This window comes from Carassius auratus, chromosome 32 (assembly GCF_003368295.1).
Source record: "Carassius auratus strain Wakin chromosome 32, ASM336829v1, whole genome shotgun sequence".
NCBI lineage: Eukaryota > Metazoa > Chordata > Actinopteri > Cypriniformes > Cyprinidae > Carassius > Carassius auratus.
In genome coordinates, this window is record NC_039274.1 from 27,852,996 (window position 1) to 27,866,601 (window position 13,606).

Sequence of the window (13,606 nt, forward strand, 5' to 3'; positions counted from 1 at the left end):
ATTTGAATATGTGAAATCTGAGGGTGCAAAAAAAATATTGAGAAAATCACCTTTAAAGTTGTCCAAATTAAGTTCTTAGCAATGCATTTTACTAATCAAAAATTAAGTTTTGATATATTTACGTTAGGAAATTTACAAAATATCCTCATGGAACATGATCTTTACTTTATATCCCAATGGTTTTTGACATAAAAGAAAAATCTGTACATTTGGCCCATACAATGTTTTTTTGGCTATTGCTATAAATATACCCCAGCGACTTAAGAATGGTTTTGCTGTCCAGGGTCACGCATAAAACTATTGACGTATGCTCTAACTGTGGTATTTTGGTTGAAACCATGTTACAGTTTTGCTAGTAAATGGTCAAAAACAAATGGCATACTTGTATCTCTCCAGTGGAGACTGAGCTAAACATCACAGCTCTCAGACCTGAGGCAGCCTTCGGAAGAGCACAACAGCAGCGTGGAGCTGCTCGGAGGTCTGTGACATGAGTTTGCGTCGCTGTGTGGAAGTGTCCTCATGCCACAGGCGTTTGACACCATTACTGTCGCTTTTTCCTCGACTAATAGTGGCACGAGTGCTGGAGAGGAACACTGTGCACTCCTAATGGAGGCCAAAGGAACATTTTCCCCAAGGCCTGCAGAGATGGGCAGGGGGCGAGGTGGGAAGAAAAAGGGGGCTTAAAGGGGCAAAAGACCCATCAGTTTGTGTAAAGGCAGGCTTGTTCTGACAGTCCTGACCCACATACCACCCCCCCCCCCCCCCCCATGGGTCTGTGTGCAAGCACTCCTGCTCAATGAAAGCATATTTTTGAGAAACAAGGATTATAAACACTATTTCTCAATCTTGTTTCTGTTAACCTTGGCAGTAATTCTGATTTCACTGAATATACAATTTAAATATCAAATGAAATGTGGTTTTCTTCTTTGATTAGAACACCAATCAATACTACCTCCTACCCTGTCCCTGGTTATCTCCAAAGAATGAACCACAGTTTCCAAAACTGAAGAGTGTTAAAAAAAGAAATCTTGGTGAAACTAAACTTTTAATGGAGAGAAGCTGCAATCAGACTCCAGCAGACCTTTCACAAAAGGTCATCGATCCAGCCTTTAATTAAAGGCAGCATTAGAGAACCACCTTCTAGCACATTTAACACAGCTTTGATGTTCAGTCATTGATTTAATTTCCTTAAAAGCCTCATAGAGCACTGATACGCCTTCACAGAGACAATGGACAGGACTGCACTGACTCATGGGCTTTAGAAGTTTGAGAAACCCACAGGTTAACACCACCTGTGTCTCTAACTCAGTGCCATGAACCAGGAGCGATTTTTCCAGTGACAGTCCACACAATCACAGTCAGTATAACATATTTAATATATGGAGCAGGATCTGGAGCCAAAGAGAATCAAACTTTGTTTTATTAAAAAGAAAAACCTGGTCCGACTGCTCTTTCTGAGCTCTTGATAAACCAGATATTACGCCAGTATGATTATACTTCCACCACTTTCTTTGCATGGAGGTCCATAAAATGAAGTCATGATAACCACGTATAATGGAGAGGATCAGTACAGATAACACTGGCAAGGGTTTGACAGTGTGTCAACTCAAGAGAAATCACAATGGTAGCCATTCTGGCTGAACTCTATCTGGCCACTTGCCATTTAATTGTCTATTCCAAAAACTTTCTTGCTGGGGATAATATTTACTGAATGGACAACACTTTCTAAATAGACCCACTTTGGGTTGCTAGCCCAGAACTTTAGCCATTAAACTACCATTACAAATACAGACTTAAGCGATACATCAAATCAGATTATCATTTAAGATGCTGGAACCATACCTGCCACCCACAGCCTCATCTGTTTGTCATTTGACCGATTATAAGACAGATGCACTTTAGTTACCAGTGTTTCTTTTTTTCGAAGCCTCAAATGAGAGAATGTTGTTGTATGTCAGGATGTGATGACGCTGAGCTTGACAGGACACTTAACAGCTCTCTTTTTTTCTGTGTTTGTGTGAGTTTTTAGGTCCAGGAGATCCGAGACAGAATAACAACACACCAGAATGTGTGTGTTTTTTAAAGCCTTTTTAGTTTTTTTGGCTGCAATTTATTGTATTCCAAATTTAAATGGCTGTTTGGTCTTTCAGAATTACTGAAATCTGTTGTGATTTGCTGTCAAGATAAAATCATTTGATCTGTTTTGATGGAGCAACAATACATTTGAGAAAATCCTATAAATATTTAATTATAAATAACTAAAAGGAACATTTGAATCCTCAGTGCCATAATAATAATACGACTTCTGTGTGATTTTTACTGAATACATAAATAGTAGATTTATAGCACTAATTATAACAAAAACTGGTCAAGAGGTAATGTTTCGTCAGAAATAAAATCATCATCTGGTTCTCTTTGGCAGCAGTTGTTTGGGCCGACATGCATGACTGTCTTTCCAACACTGCTGGCCCAGACAGTGAATAAAGGCTAAAGTGATGCCAAATTTTCCAGCTATTCCTGCCCTTCCTTTACCAGACCAGTGAATCCAGACCTTCTGCGAATCTGGTGCTGTGGCAGCTTACTGACTGATCATCAATCTTCCCAAAGCCTGGTGGGCCCCGGTAAAGCCCAGTGAAATGAGAGCCGATGGGGATGATCAGTGGTTTCCGGGTCTGCTCCGGTTCAGAAAACTGAATGTTTAGCTGTAATTACAACAACCACAGACTATTTTATGTAAATGTTTACAGAGTTGTCAGAGCTATTTGATTGACTTACTTCTGTACTTCTGTTAAAATAAACAGTTATTTTAGTATCATTTAGATATGTATAATTATTTTGTGTTAGTTTTATTTTTGTATTTTCCAACTGAAGCTTACTGTAAATAATAGAAAGTCTTTTTTTCTAGACGGGATGGTGTAATTTTAACCAAACGGTTGTGTTTAGTACTTAAAGTGTACATATTAGTACCTTTTGAAAGAGTTCTGCCCCAGTTACAGCTTTTGTACTTAAATTTTTTTTTCGAGATTGTACAGTCACACATGGTGTGACAGAACTCAAGTGCAAATAATTCTGTAGTATTTAAGGAATGCAGACAGTGCACACTAAGTTCACTCAATTCTGTCTCATCATAATAGACTTATTCAACAGAGCATTGCTAATGCAGGCACACACACACTCACACACACATACACACACGTCAATGACAAGGTGTCGAGAAGAGCTTATTAAATTCGGCATTTCCATAAACAGCCCTGGAGGCCAGAAAGGGAGACGCTCTCCAACATGCTTCTGGCCTGCGTGTTTGTAATTCCTCCCTGAATATCTGCTGTACATTGACTGCTGATGATTTGGGGGGAAATTATTCAAACCTCCGCCACTTTCAATATTTTTTTATATTTGAGGCCAGTCCCTTGGATGTTTGTTTGTAATAGTACACTTGGCACAGTATTTATACTTAGGTATCATTCTACTGAGACGAACTAAATGAACTGGGAATTGCAATTATGAATGCAGAATAGGGACATTGACTATGCATCATCTGCATAACACTGACACTAACCTACGATGCTCTTCACTGCCTATTTTCCCCATGTTTGAGATGACTCGATTCCGGATCTCTGACTGTGATGGTGGAGAGAGCAGATATTATAATGCCTGATCAATCTGTGAGTGAACGTTTCCACCGAGATGCATTAGTCCACTCGCTCGAGCAGAAGATTCCAGAGCATATCTAAACGTGGGAGTCATGCGAGTTGAATTCAGGAGAGACTGTGCGTCTGTAGAAAGAGAGAGACAGGGATGCAATGGAGACATCGCCAGCAAACTGATGTCACCTAGAGAAACGTTGCAGTTAAATATGGTTATTGCAATAAGTGAAATTCCTTTCAGAAACTCCTTTTTTGTTTTAATTTTCTAAAGGAAAATTTGTAAAGTAATGTGCAGGTATGTGCTTTCTAAGTTTTGGTGATTTAAAGCACACTTTTGTCAATTTTATTGCACACAAGGTTACAGAACACAAAGTGGGGCAGAACTTTTTTAAAATATAATTTTAATAGCTCTTTGTTTATGATTTCCTACTTGCAAATTTGCATTTGAATGATACAGTCACAAATATTTTCACATTTTTAAATGCATACACCATTCAATGGTTTGGGGTCAATACGTTTTGTGTGTGTTTACTCTATCAAAAATAAAGCAGAAACATTGTGAATATTGTGAAATATTACTTGAATGGGTGATGGGATGGGTTAAATGCAGAGCATGAATTCTGAGTATGGGTCAACACACTTGGCTGTATGTCACATCACTTTCATGTTCAAAAATAATAATAGTAATGCATTTGTATTCAGAAAAATGAAAATATGTTGCTGAACTTGTCTTCTGAGACTTTTGAATAGATGTTTCAGTTTATCCATCATGATTAATGATACATTATGTATTTCTGAATAATGAATTGCATGCACCCTTATTGGAAAGTTTCACAGAGAGATAGAGAAAGAGAGAGAGAGAGAGAGAGAATGGCAGACAAAAATATGTTCCTTCTGAACCAGTGTGGACTACACCTCCCAAGATCAGATTCAGATTTTGCACAGATTTCAGTAAAATAGCTCAATCTTGAGTGTGTATAAGTGTGTTTGTGTGTCTGCTGTTGATTAACAGAAGGCATAGAGACATTAAGTTGGGATGACCAGGAGAAGATTCAGCATACCTTTACTGAAGTGGCCATGACCTTCTTGAGCCTTTGTGCCAGAGCCCAGCAGGACGGCCATGCTGCTCCTCTCTGATCTCTGCTGCCTCAATAATGATTCTAATTGTGCCTGTCCTGCAGTTGTCTGTCATGTGTTTTGCCTCATGTAGTTTTCTCTTTTTCCTTTGGGAAGAGTGAAAGCCTTTGCACGCAACCATTATAGCAAACCAGACTCGGGTACAAATCTCTCTCTATTTCACACAGCCTCAGTCATGCTCTCATTCTCTTTGCACTTGTCTTTGTGGATTTTTCATTCTCTCTCTTGAGCTTCATAAATGTGTACATGAGTGCATGAACATACGATAACCCTATGCATTTTGAAATCTATAATCATATGTGCAATCAAAGCTTGCAGAATTTTATATTGACAAATTATATACATATAACTAAATGCATGTCAAATAATAATGTCGAATAAAAAATTTTAAGTTGCAAATCCAAATATATGCACTTCAAAATCCAAGTATGCATATAAGCTTAGTCAAACAAATTTAATATGGGGCTTATATATGATAACAGACAAAACTTCTCAGGATTTCAGTGTTCATGCCTTCAGAAAGCCAGGTACAAATTGCCAGTGACAAGGGAGATTGAGCCATCAGTTTCAGCCACACTGTGGAATTCACTCCATTAGGCTGATGGTGAGAGAACAGCACGCACAGCAAGACAACACTGCCACCTAAAGGCCATATGCATGTATGCAAAGTGAGGTTAAGGACTGACTTTTGAGGTCAATTGCAGTGCTAAAGAAATATATCAGTGTTGCGTTTTAAAACTAGAAATTAATATCTGGGAAACCTTTTGCAAAACAAATGTATTTAAGTACTTTGCCAAACCAATTTTACCCATGAGCGACTACTGTTGGTGGTGCTGAGGTGTTACGTGTGGTGGTCATGTGGTGAGATCACCAAATGCTCCTGACTTTTAGCTCAGCCTCAAAACAAAAACAGAGACATTGCTCCATATGCTACCCATTCAAGACCCCAGGGATGAACAATGACAAGAGATAGACTGTGGAAATGAAAGGAGAGAACAGGACCATGAAACAAAAATAACTCCAGCACAATCAAAGGCATAGTGGTCGAGCTGCCAATGCTGCTCTGGAAAACACTCATAGGTTCTGGTGTTAAAATGCAAGATGTTTGTTTGTTTGTTTTTTTAGGACAGAAGTGTCTCACCTGTAGACCAGATGGTACCCACATCTTTGATCACTGAATATGACTTTAAATTTGGAATGGATTATTAATTTAGATTTTTATAAATATATTTTTTTAATCGTTTACAGAGACTGGTATGCTGAATATCCACTTGTGTGACACATATAAATTCTTGAAACCACACATATATGCGAACTCAGTCTGACAAAGTCATAAGATTTGAATAAACGGAGCTGGTAATATTTGTCAAGCAATAAACAGAGATTACTTTTTTTTTAGGTTTTGAAAGTAAAATGTAGACATTTTTGGAATTTAGTTTCTCAGAATGGCATGTCATGAACTATAAATCATAGTTTTTACTCCTTTAAATAGGCAAAGAAACAGGCAGCCAAACCTTTAAGCCTAAAATATTTAATAGATGTTATTATATTAAATATTAAGTGCATGTTCACAGTTCCTCAGTGCTGTTAATGGTAACATGGCATGCAGGTAAACAAATTAAATATTTCACTTGTTGTTTTTGTTTGTTTTTTATTTTTACATTTATTATTATTATTATTTATTTATTCTACATTTTTATGATCAACCTCCAGTTTAGGAAACCCCTTTCATATTTAACCATTAAACCAGCCATGTTTTTGAATATTAAACTACTGATTTCACACCATGTTGGTCCTTTACTCCTCTCAGTGTTTGCCATTTATCTCCATCACCCATTTAAAAGCAAGAATTGTCATCCAAGATACAGATTATTTTGTTTCTTCATCAGAAAAGATTTTGAGAAATTTAGCATAACATTAGTTGCTCACCAAAGGATCCTATGCAGTGAATGGGTGCCATCAGAATTCGAGTCCAAACAGATGATCCAAAAAAAAAAAAAAAAAAACAAGCAGTCCACACCATTCCAGTCAATTAATTAATGTCTTCTGAAGTAAAAAGTTGTGTGTTTGTAAGAAACAAATCCAAAATGAAAGCATTTTAACTTTAAACAGTCTCTTCTGATAGGAGTTCATAATCCATAATGAATGTGAATTCATAATACACAATAATGCTTCCTCCAGTAAAATAATAATAATTATTATTATAAAACCCATGCCCTGTTGTCCTCACACATCAAAATATACCAACATATAAATATATTTTAGAACTGTTTTAGACTGTTTTCACTGGTAAACTGTGCTCCATCTGTGCATATTTCTCTCCTGATTCAGATAAGAGGACATTTTTACTGAAAGAGGAAATATCATAGACGTTTTTAACAGGAAGCAGCAGTTTGTAGTTGAAAATACTGTGTGGATTATTTGTGGATGTTATCAGTTTTTATGAGCTGTCTGAACTCTCATTCTGACGGCACCCATTCACTACAGAGGATCCACTGGTGGGCAAGTGATGTAATGCTAAACTTCTCCAAATATGTTCTGATTCAGCATTACCTCAAACGTTATTTCATTTAGCTTTTTGCACAGTAAGTCATAAAGATATGAAAACGGCAGTGTTACCCGAGAATAAACATGAACTATTACCAGTATTTACCTTCTTTCCCTTTCCTTTTTCAGTTTAGGCGATGTGTTATCATGCTGGAAGGCCGAGCTGCTCTCTCGTGATCATGTTCAATCAAACACAGACCCTGTCATGTTCCAGCTGTATCAAGTCTTTAAAGTAACAGCGCTGTTAGCCTCTCACCCCGACAGGCTAATGTAACAAACTCCAGTGACCACAGCTCGTGACAACAAGCACCAGTTTCGTGCTCGGCTGCCCTCCACGGCTACATATTACAGCTGCGGCTAAAACTCCTGTCACGGCCACGATTTTGAAAATAGCAGGAGAATGAGGATGACATGAGAGGGGATGTGCACCCTCTGTCCCCTGTCATTCTGTGTTATTGAGAACTTACCGGAAAAATCACCTGAGGGAGTCAAAGTCCGTCTGGCTCCCGTCACAATCCACTTAATCCACAAACTGATGGATCCAACACTGAGGCCTCCGTCTGGTTCCTTCTTCCCTTCTTGTTCTACTGTATCTTTTTTTTCTTTTCTTTTCAAATGTTCTTATTTAACCACTTTTCAATTTTTTTACACTCTTAAAAATTTTTTTATAGTCTGACGTCCCATGAGAACCTTTCTAAGTTGCAAGAACAAAGTATTTTAAGTACAATTCTGGAAATCCCAGAAATCAATATGCTGATTTGAAGAACCTATAAGCTGACACACAAGAACTTTATAGCAAAAGATTGAAAAGATTTCAATTTGAACCCAAACACTTCTCATCAGGTAATAGTGACACACACAAACGTGATTAGAAAGTGAAAGGCAGCTAAAACCAAAACAAAGCATTTTCTGTCAGAGCTCTTGCACTGAAGGCAATGCCAGCGGGACTGAGCTGTAAATATGATTCAACTGTCTGGGGATTATTAATTAACATGACACTCAGAGCAGAGTGTGAGTGTGTGTGGGGTTTGAGAGCAGATGTTTGCTTGAGGGCATCTTTCATTTCATATTTACACAAGAAACGCTGCGCTGTCAGAGAGAGAAACAGAAAAGTGGCATGTTTGAGAATTCTTGTCCTAGTTTTCATTATGTTTGTTTTTCGTATTTAATTGTTATTCATGTTCAAATGCTCTACATTTCATGAAGTCAACTGCTCTTATTAGAATTTTTTATTGTATTAAAGCATCGTTCAGGAGAAACACGACTAGTCATTTTGGACTCAATATTAGAAATAAAAAATGTAAGGAAAAACATAATGAGCTTGTATTGTTGTCTTTTAATCAGTTCCATAAAATCAATTAAATGAACCATAATATTTTGGATGAAAACAAGGATTTAATGATTTGCCTGAATTTTACCCCAATCTACCTTATTAAAATGGCAGATTCATTTATTAAATAGAGACATTATAAAGCAGAATGTAATATTAACTTTTATCAAGGTGAATGCAGACATGCAAAAAAGACATTTTATGGAAAATAATGTTTTCCAATTAAATGTTTAATGATGGTATGCCAGCGTTCCATGATGTCTTAATAAATGCATTGGGAGTACACTTACAAAACGAAAGTTTCATGAAATAGCTTGTTTACTATCTAAAATAAAAACACTACAATAAAGAAATAAAAATGCAGCAAATAGAACACCCTTGCAAGTTTCAGCCACTTTAGAGACACATGAACAACCAGTTAAAATACCTTAGTAACCCCACAGCAACATCCTGACCGCAACTCGAGCATAATATCAGTAAGTAAATGTTTAGCTTTGTTCGATTAATAATTTTACATTATATAAAAATGTTTTAAGAAACGTGTAATTCATTCCATAAAGCAATTGAGAGCCTCAAAACTTTTTAAATAATTATATTTAAAAAAATCTAATAATTTAACAAAATGTATATATATATATATATATTGATTTGGCTGTGAAAATTGATTACTTTTTCTGTGTACAACAAAATATTGCAACAAAGCTCTCCAACATGCTTCTGGCCTGCGTGTTTGTAATTCCTCCCTGAATATCTGCTGTACATTGATTTCTGATGATTTGGGGGGAAATTATTCAAACCTCCCGCCACTTTCAATATTTTTTTATATTTGAGGCCAGTCCCTTGGATGTTTGTTTGTAATAGTACACTTGGCACAGTATTTATACTTAGGTATCATTCTACTGAGACGAACTAAATTAATTGTGAATCGCAATTATGAATGCAGTGTTGCGTGTTTTTTTCATGTAACATATTATTCTTTTTAGTGTGAGTCCTGGGCTGTGTTTCAAGTAAATCATAGAACCATTAGCTTACGATGCTTTTGGGAAACACAGCCCTGATCTCTTCCACAAGCCTGAATATCATGTCTGATATCTGGAAAAGACAGATTTTTTCTATACTTATGAGCAGAAAGGTTTTGGTTGTGATTCAGCGTCTGGGACCGGATTAAAGTCAGGAGATGAGTGCATAACACTCTGAGGTATTCATAGAGTCTCTACAGGAAGGTCAAGAATAATTGGATTATCTTAAAACACCTGATGCCTGAACAGATGTAATGATGCCAGTGGAAGAAATGCTAGAAAAACCCATCTTGATTCCTTTTTTGGACATATTACAAACTTCACATTAACTCTTTTTCATTAACTCTGTGTCTTTTTTTTTCTTCTTAAACAACAACAACAACAAAAAATATATTTTTCTCCTTATATACAAAAGAGATACAAAGAGACACACACATGCAGACAGGGGCCCGTCTGCCTTCTTCACAAGCCATTAGCTCCTGGAGCTACATCAGAAGGATGGAGGAGACGAGCAAACATTTCAGCAAGACAGATGTCATGATCAAAAGTCCGAGAAGTTGGTCTGAGCAACAGAGAGGATCTGTCAGATACGGAGACCTTCACAGTCCAAATATCCTCTTGGTTTAAAACATGCCATGATTCTGGTGATATGTGAATTCTGTTGTCATATTAATTACCTAAAAATACTCTATGTAATGCAGGTATATTTAAATATTTGCCATCTGAATCGTGAGACATAATGTACGAATTCATAAAACATGAAGTAGCCAGTTTTAAGGGTTAATTTAGAATGATGCACGTTTGCAAATAAGTGAAGCATTAAAAAACCAACTTCGTGTTTCAATTCAAATGTTGATTATAAATACAAGCAAAATAAACTTTACTAAAATACTAATAAACTAAATAAAATAAAGGAGAAGCTAATTGAAAACATTAATAAAATCAATAACAGCATCTCCAGGATAATAAAATAATACTAGCTACATGCAAAGTTAACTCAACCCACACTGAGCTGATGGACTGGGAAATATGAAGTATGAATGTGTATTGTGCGGTGGATTGAATCTCTATCAATAAATTACAAACAATAAAAGATTATTACATAAAAAATGTCATGCAGGAATATATGTCCATTTCTATCTGGATAATATTCATCAGCATCACTGAAGAGGAGAAAAGAATCAGCTGCTGCAAATTACCTGTTTATTTCCACATACAATCTGTAACACACACACACACACAGAGAGACCAGATGGTTCATTTGTAGCTTCCAGATTCTGCAAAATGGGTGAAAAGCCAACTGGGTCACGCATGCACACACTGAAAAAAAAAATGGCACTATTTCTTTATTAACACACACACAGACACACACACACACACACACACACACAACACTTCCCACTGCTGTCTGCTATCTGTCATGCACTATGAGGTGTTGAATGCCCCTAAAATTAATTTACCCCCCACTGAGCCTCTTGATTGAAGGAAAGCTGAGGTCAAAATGATATTCAGATTCATTTTGGTTGATAAGAAGAGGAAGTAAGCTGTCATGGAATATGGAGACACTGCGCCCTCACCAATCACTCAAAATCAAGTGTCTCCTCGTAATTGATTTCTCAGGACATGTGTAGTAAGCAATGGAGACCTTTGGGCTAGAGTGCGAAGTGACTCTTTTAACTCTGAAGTGATGGGGTGATGTGTTAGTCTGTGCAAGCTTTGTGCACATCCAGCTAAATATCTCCGGCATGTAAACTATGAGAAGGGTAAGTTCACATAGATATTAAACACATTCTGCATGAGGACAGTATAGACAATTGACAAGGATCGTAACCTCCTCATCGTAGGTCGAGGGTCAAGGAATCGCCAAGTTGAGGGGGTTGCAAAATCTTTAAAGTTCATGCTTCAATGTCCAACTGGAAAAAAAAAAACTGGCATCCAAACCGAATGCACAGCAGTTTTAACATGTGAGGATCTTGCGCACATACTGGCTGTCAGGGAACCGAAAAATAATTACTCCTTGTTTTGAGATTGATTTTCTATGTTTTTGTGCAGCTTCTAGGATGTTATTGTTAATTACTAGGTGGTTGATTGGGTGTTCTAAATGAATGTTCGCTAGTCTTCATGATATTTTCATTTCTAGAAATTACTTTTTCAGTGTATGTTTATGGGGGGAGGGGGCGGTGGTTGGAAATGGAAAATAACAAAACAAATAAAATTACAATAAATTTTCCTTTGTCAATAGTGTGTATGAATGAAGGACAGCTGACATAAAACCTTTCAAACAAGCCGCTTTCTGTTGGGCAACACAACAAATTCAAATTTTATCAGATTCCAAATTCCAGATTTCTTGTTGAAATGACTGTGAACATTCGCAGAGCAACAGAAGAAGTGAACACAAATCAAATCCTTTAGAAAAGCAAAAGCACACCTCTCCTAAACAAACCGCATGATTTGAGGTATGATTTATGTCCATAACTCAAACAGAATCTCATTTAACCTTTAGAAACCTGCATTTCTGCACTAGGCACCATTTGAGCTCTGGTTTGAAATATAATAATCATTTTGCTGGAATATCCCTTCATATTCATGGTAAATCCACTGAAGTCACACTCTGTGCGGAGTCCAGAGGATTTCAGCATCATAAATGTCCTCGAGACACTGACTTTAAGAGAAGTGATCCGCTCTCACAGAGAGGGGTGCCGGAACTGCTGGACCAGAAGAATCTGCAGTGAAAGTATTGGGCAACTTTAGCGTCCACCCTGCTGGGCCCTGCCATTTCACCCACGGGGCCACACCCCCGACCGCTCAGGGACACTTTATGTGGCTGCACTCATGGGGCTGTGGACAGGGAGTCATAGCAGGCACAACAAACAAAAGCCGAGGAAGGATTTCATGGGTTGTGGAGATGTCAGATGGGTGTCAGAGGTCAGAGGTTATATACAGTACCCACTCAAACAAGCATAAAAGAGATTCACTCGCACATTAGTCCACATTGACTGGTACTGCAAAAAAATCTGTTGCAATTGGCAATTTTGGTTATTTGATACATATTATAAATGGATGGTTGATTTTTGAATCAGATTGTTGCTCAAAGGAATTAAAAAATAACAAATTACATAAACAGAAAGCAAATTATAATTAACAGAAAGCAAATCATATTTTGCTAAACTCTCATTATTCCCAGATATTTCTCCTATAAAATGCCTAAAAATATGAATCTCACATGTGTATTCTGACAATGTCTCAAATTGTGCTCGGATTTAAAATTGGTCATCAAAAGTCAGACATTTCAATATGAACTCAAATATTTTCTATAAGTTCTTTGATGTGATTTTTTAAAATCATGAACTGTAAACCAATAATTGTCTCATTTATTGTTCATTCCTTGTGTAATTCTAAGAGAAACATCTTAGACATATGATTACGGAGAAGAACGTCATATTATCTTGAGCTAAGAAAAAAAACCTCCGAGCAACAAAAGTTTTCCATATGGTATAAAAATTTGATTTTATGTATATTTGTGTCACAAACATATTTGAGTAACTCACATATTTTGAGCCTATTAAAATGTTTTTGTAAACAGAGAATTAAACAGAGCTATGACTGCACCTAGATTCCCTCTAATTATAAATGAACTGGCTGGACTTTAGGTGCGTGCACTGAGGGGAACATTAAAATGCACAACAATTAAATCAAGGCATGAGAGCAGAAATATTAGTGTGGGACATTGTATATAAATCTATTTTATTGCTCATTAATTTTGTTAAATTATTATGTTATTATGATGTTACTGAGAGATCTAAATAATAATTATTTGTTTATTTATAATTTACACAGGCTGTTCCTCAGCACACAGTGAACAGTCCTCTAGCGCCTCCTAGTGACCCACACTGTTACAGCAGCGTCCCTATGATGCTGGTCAACCC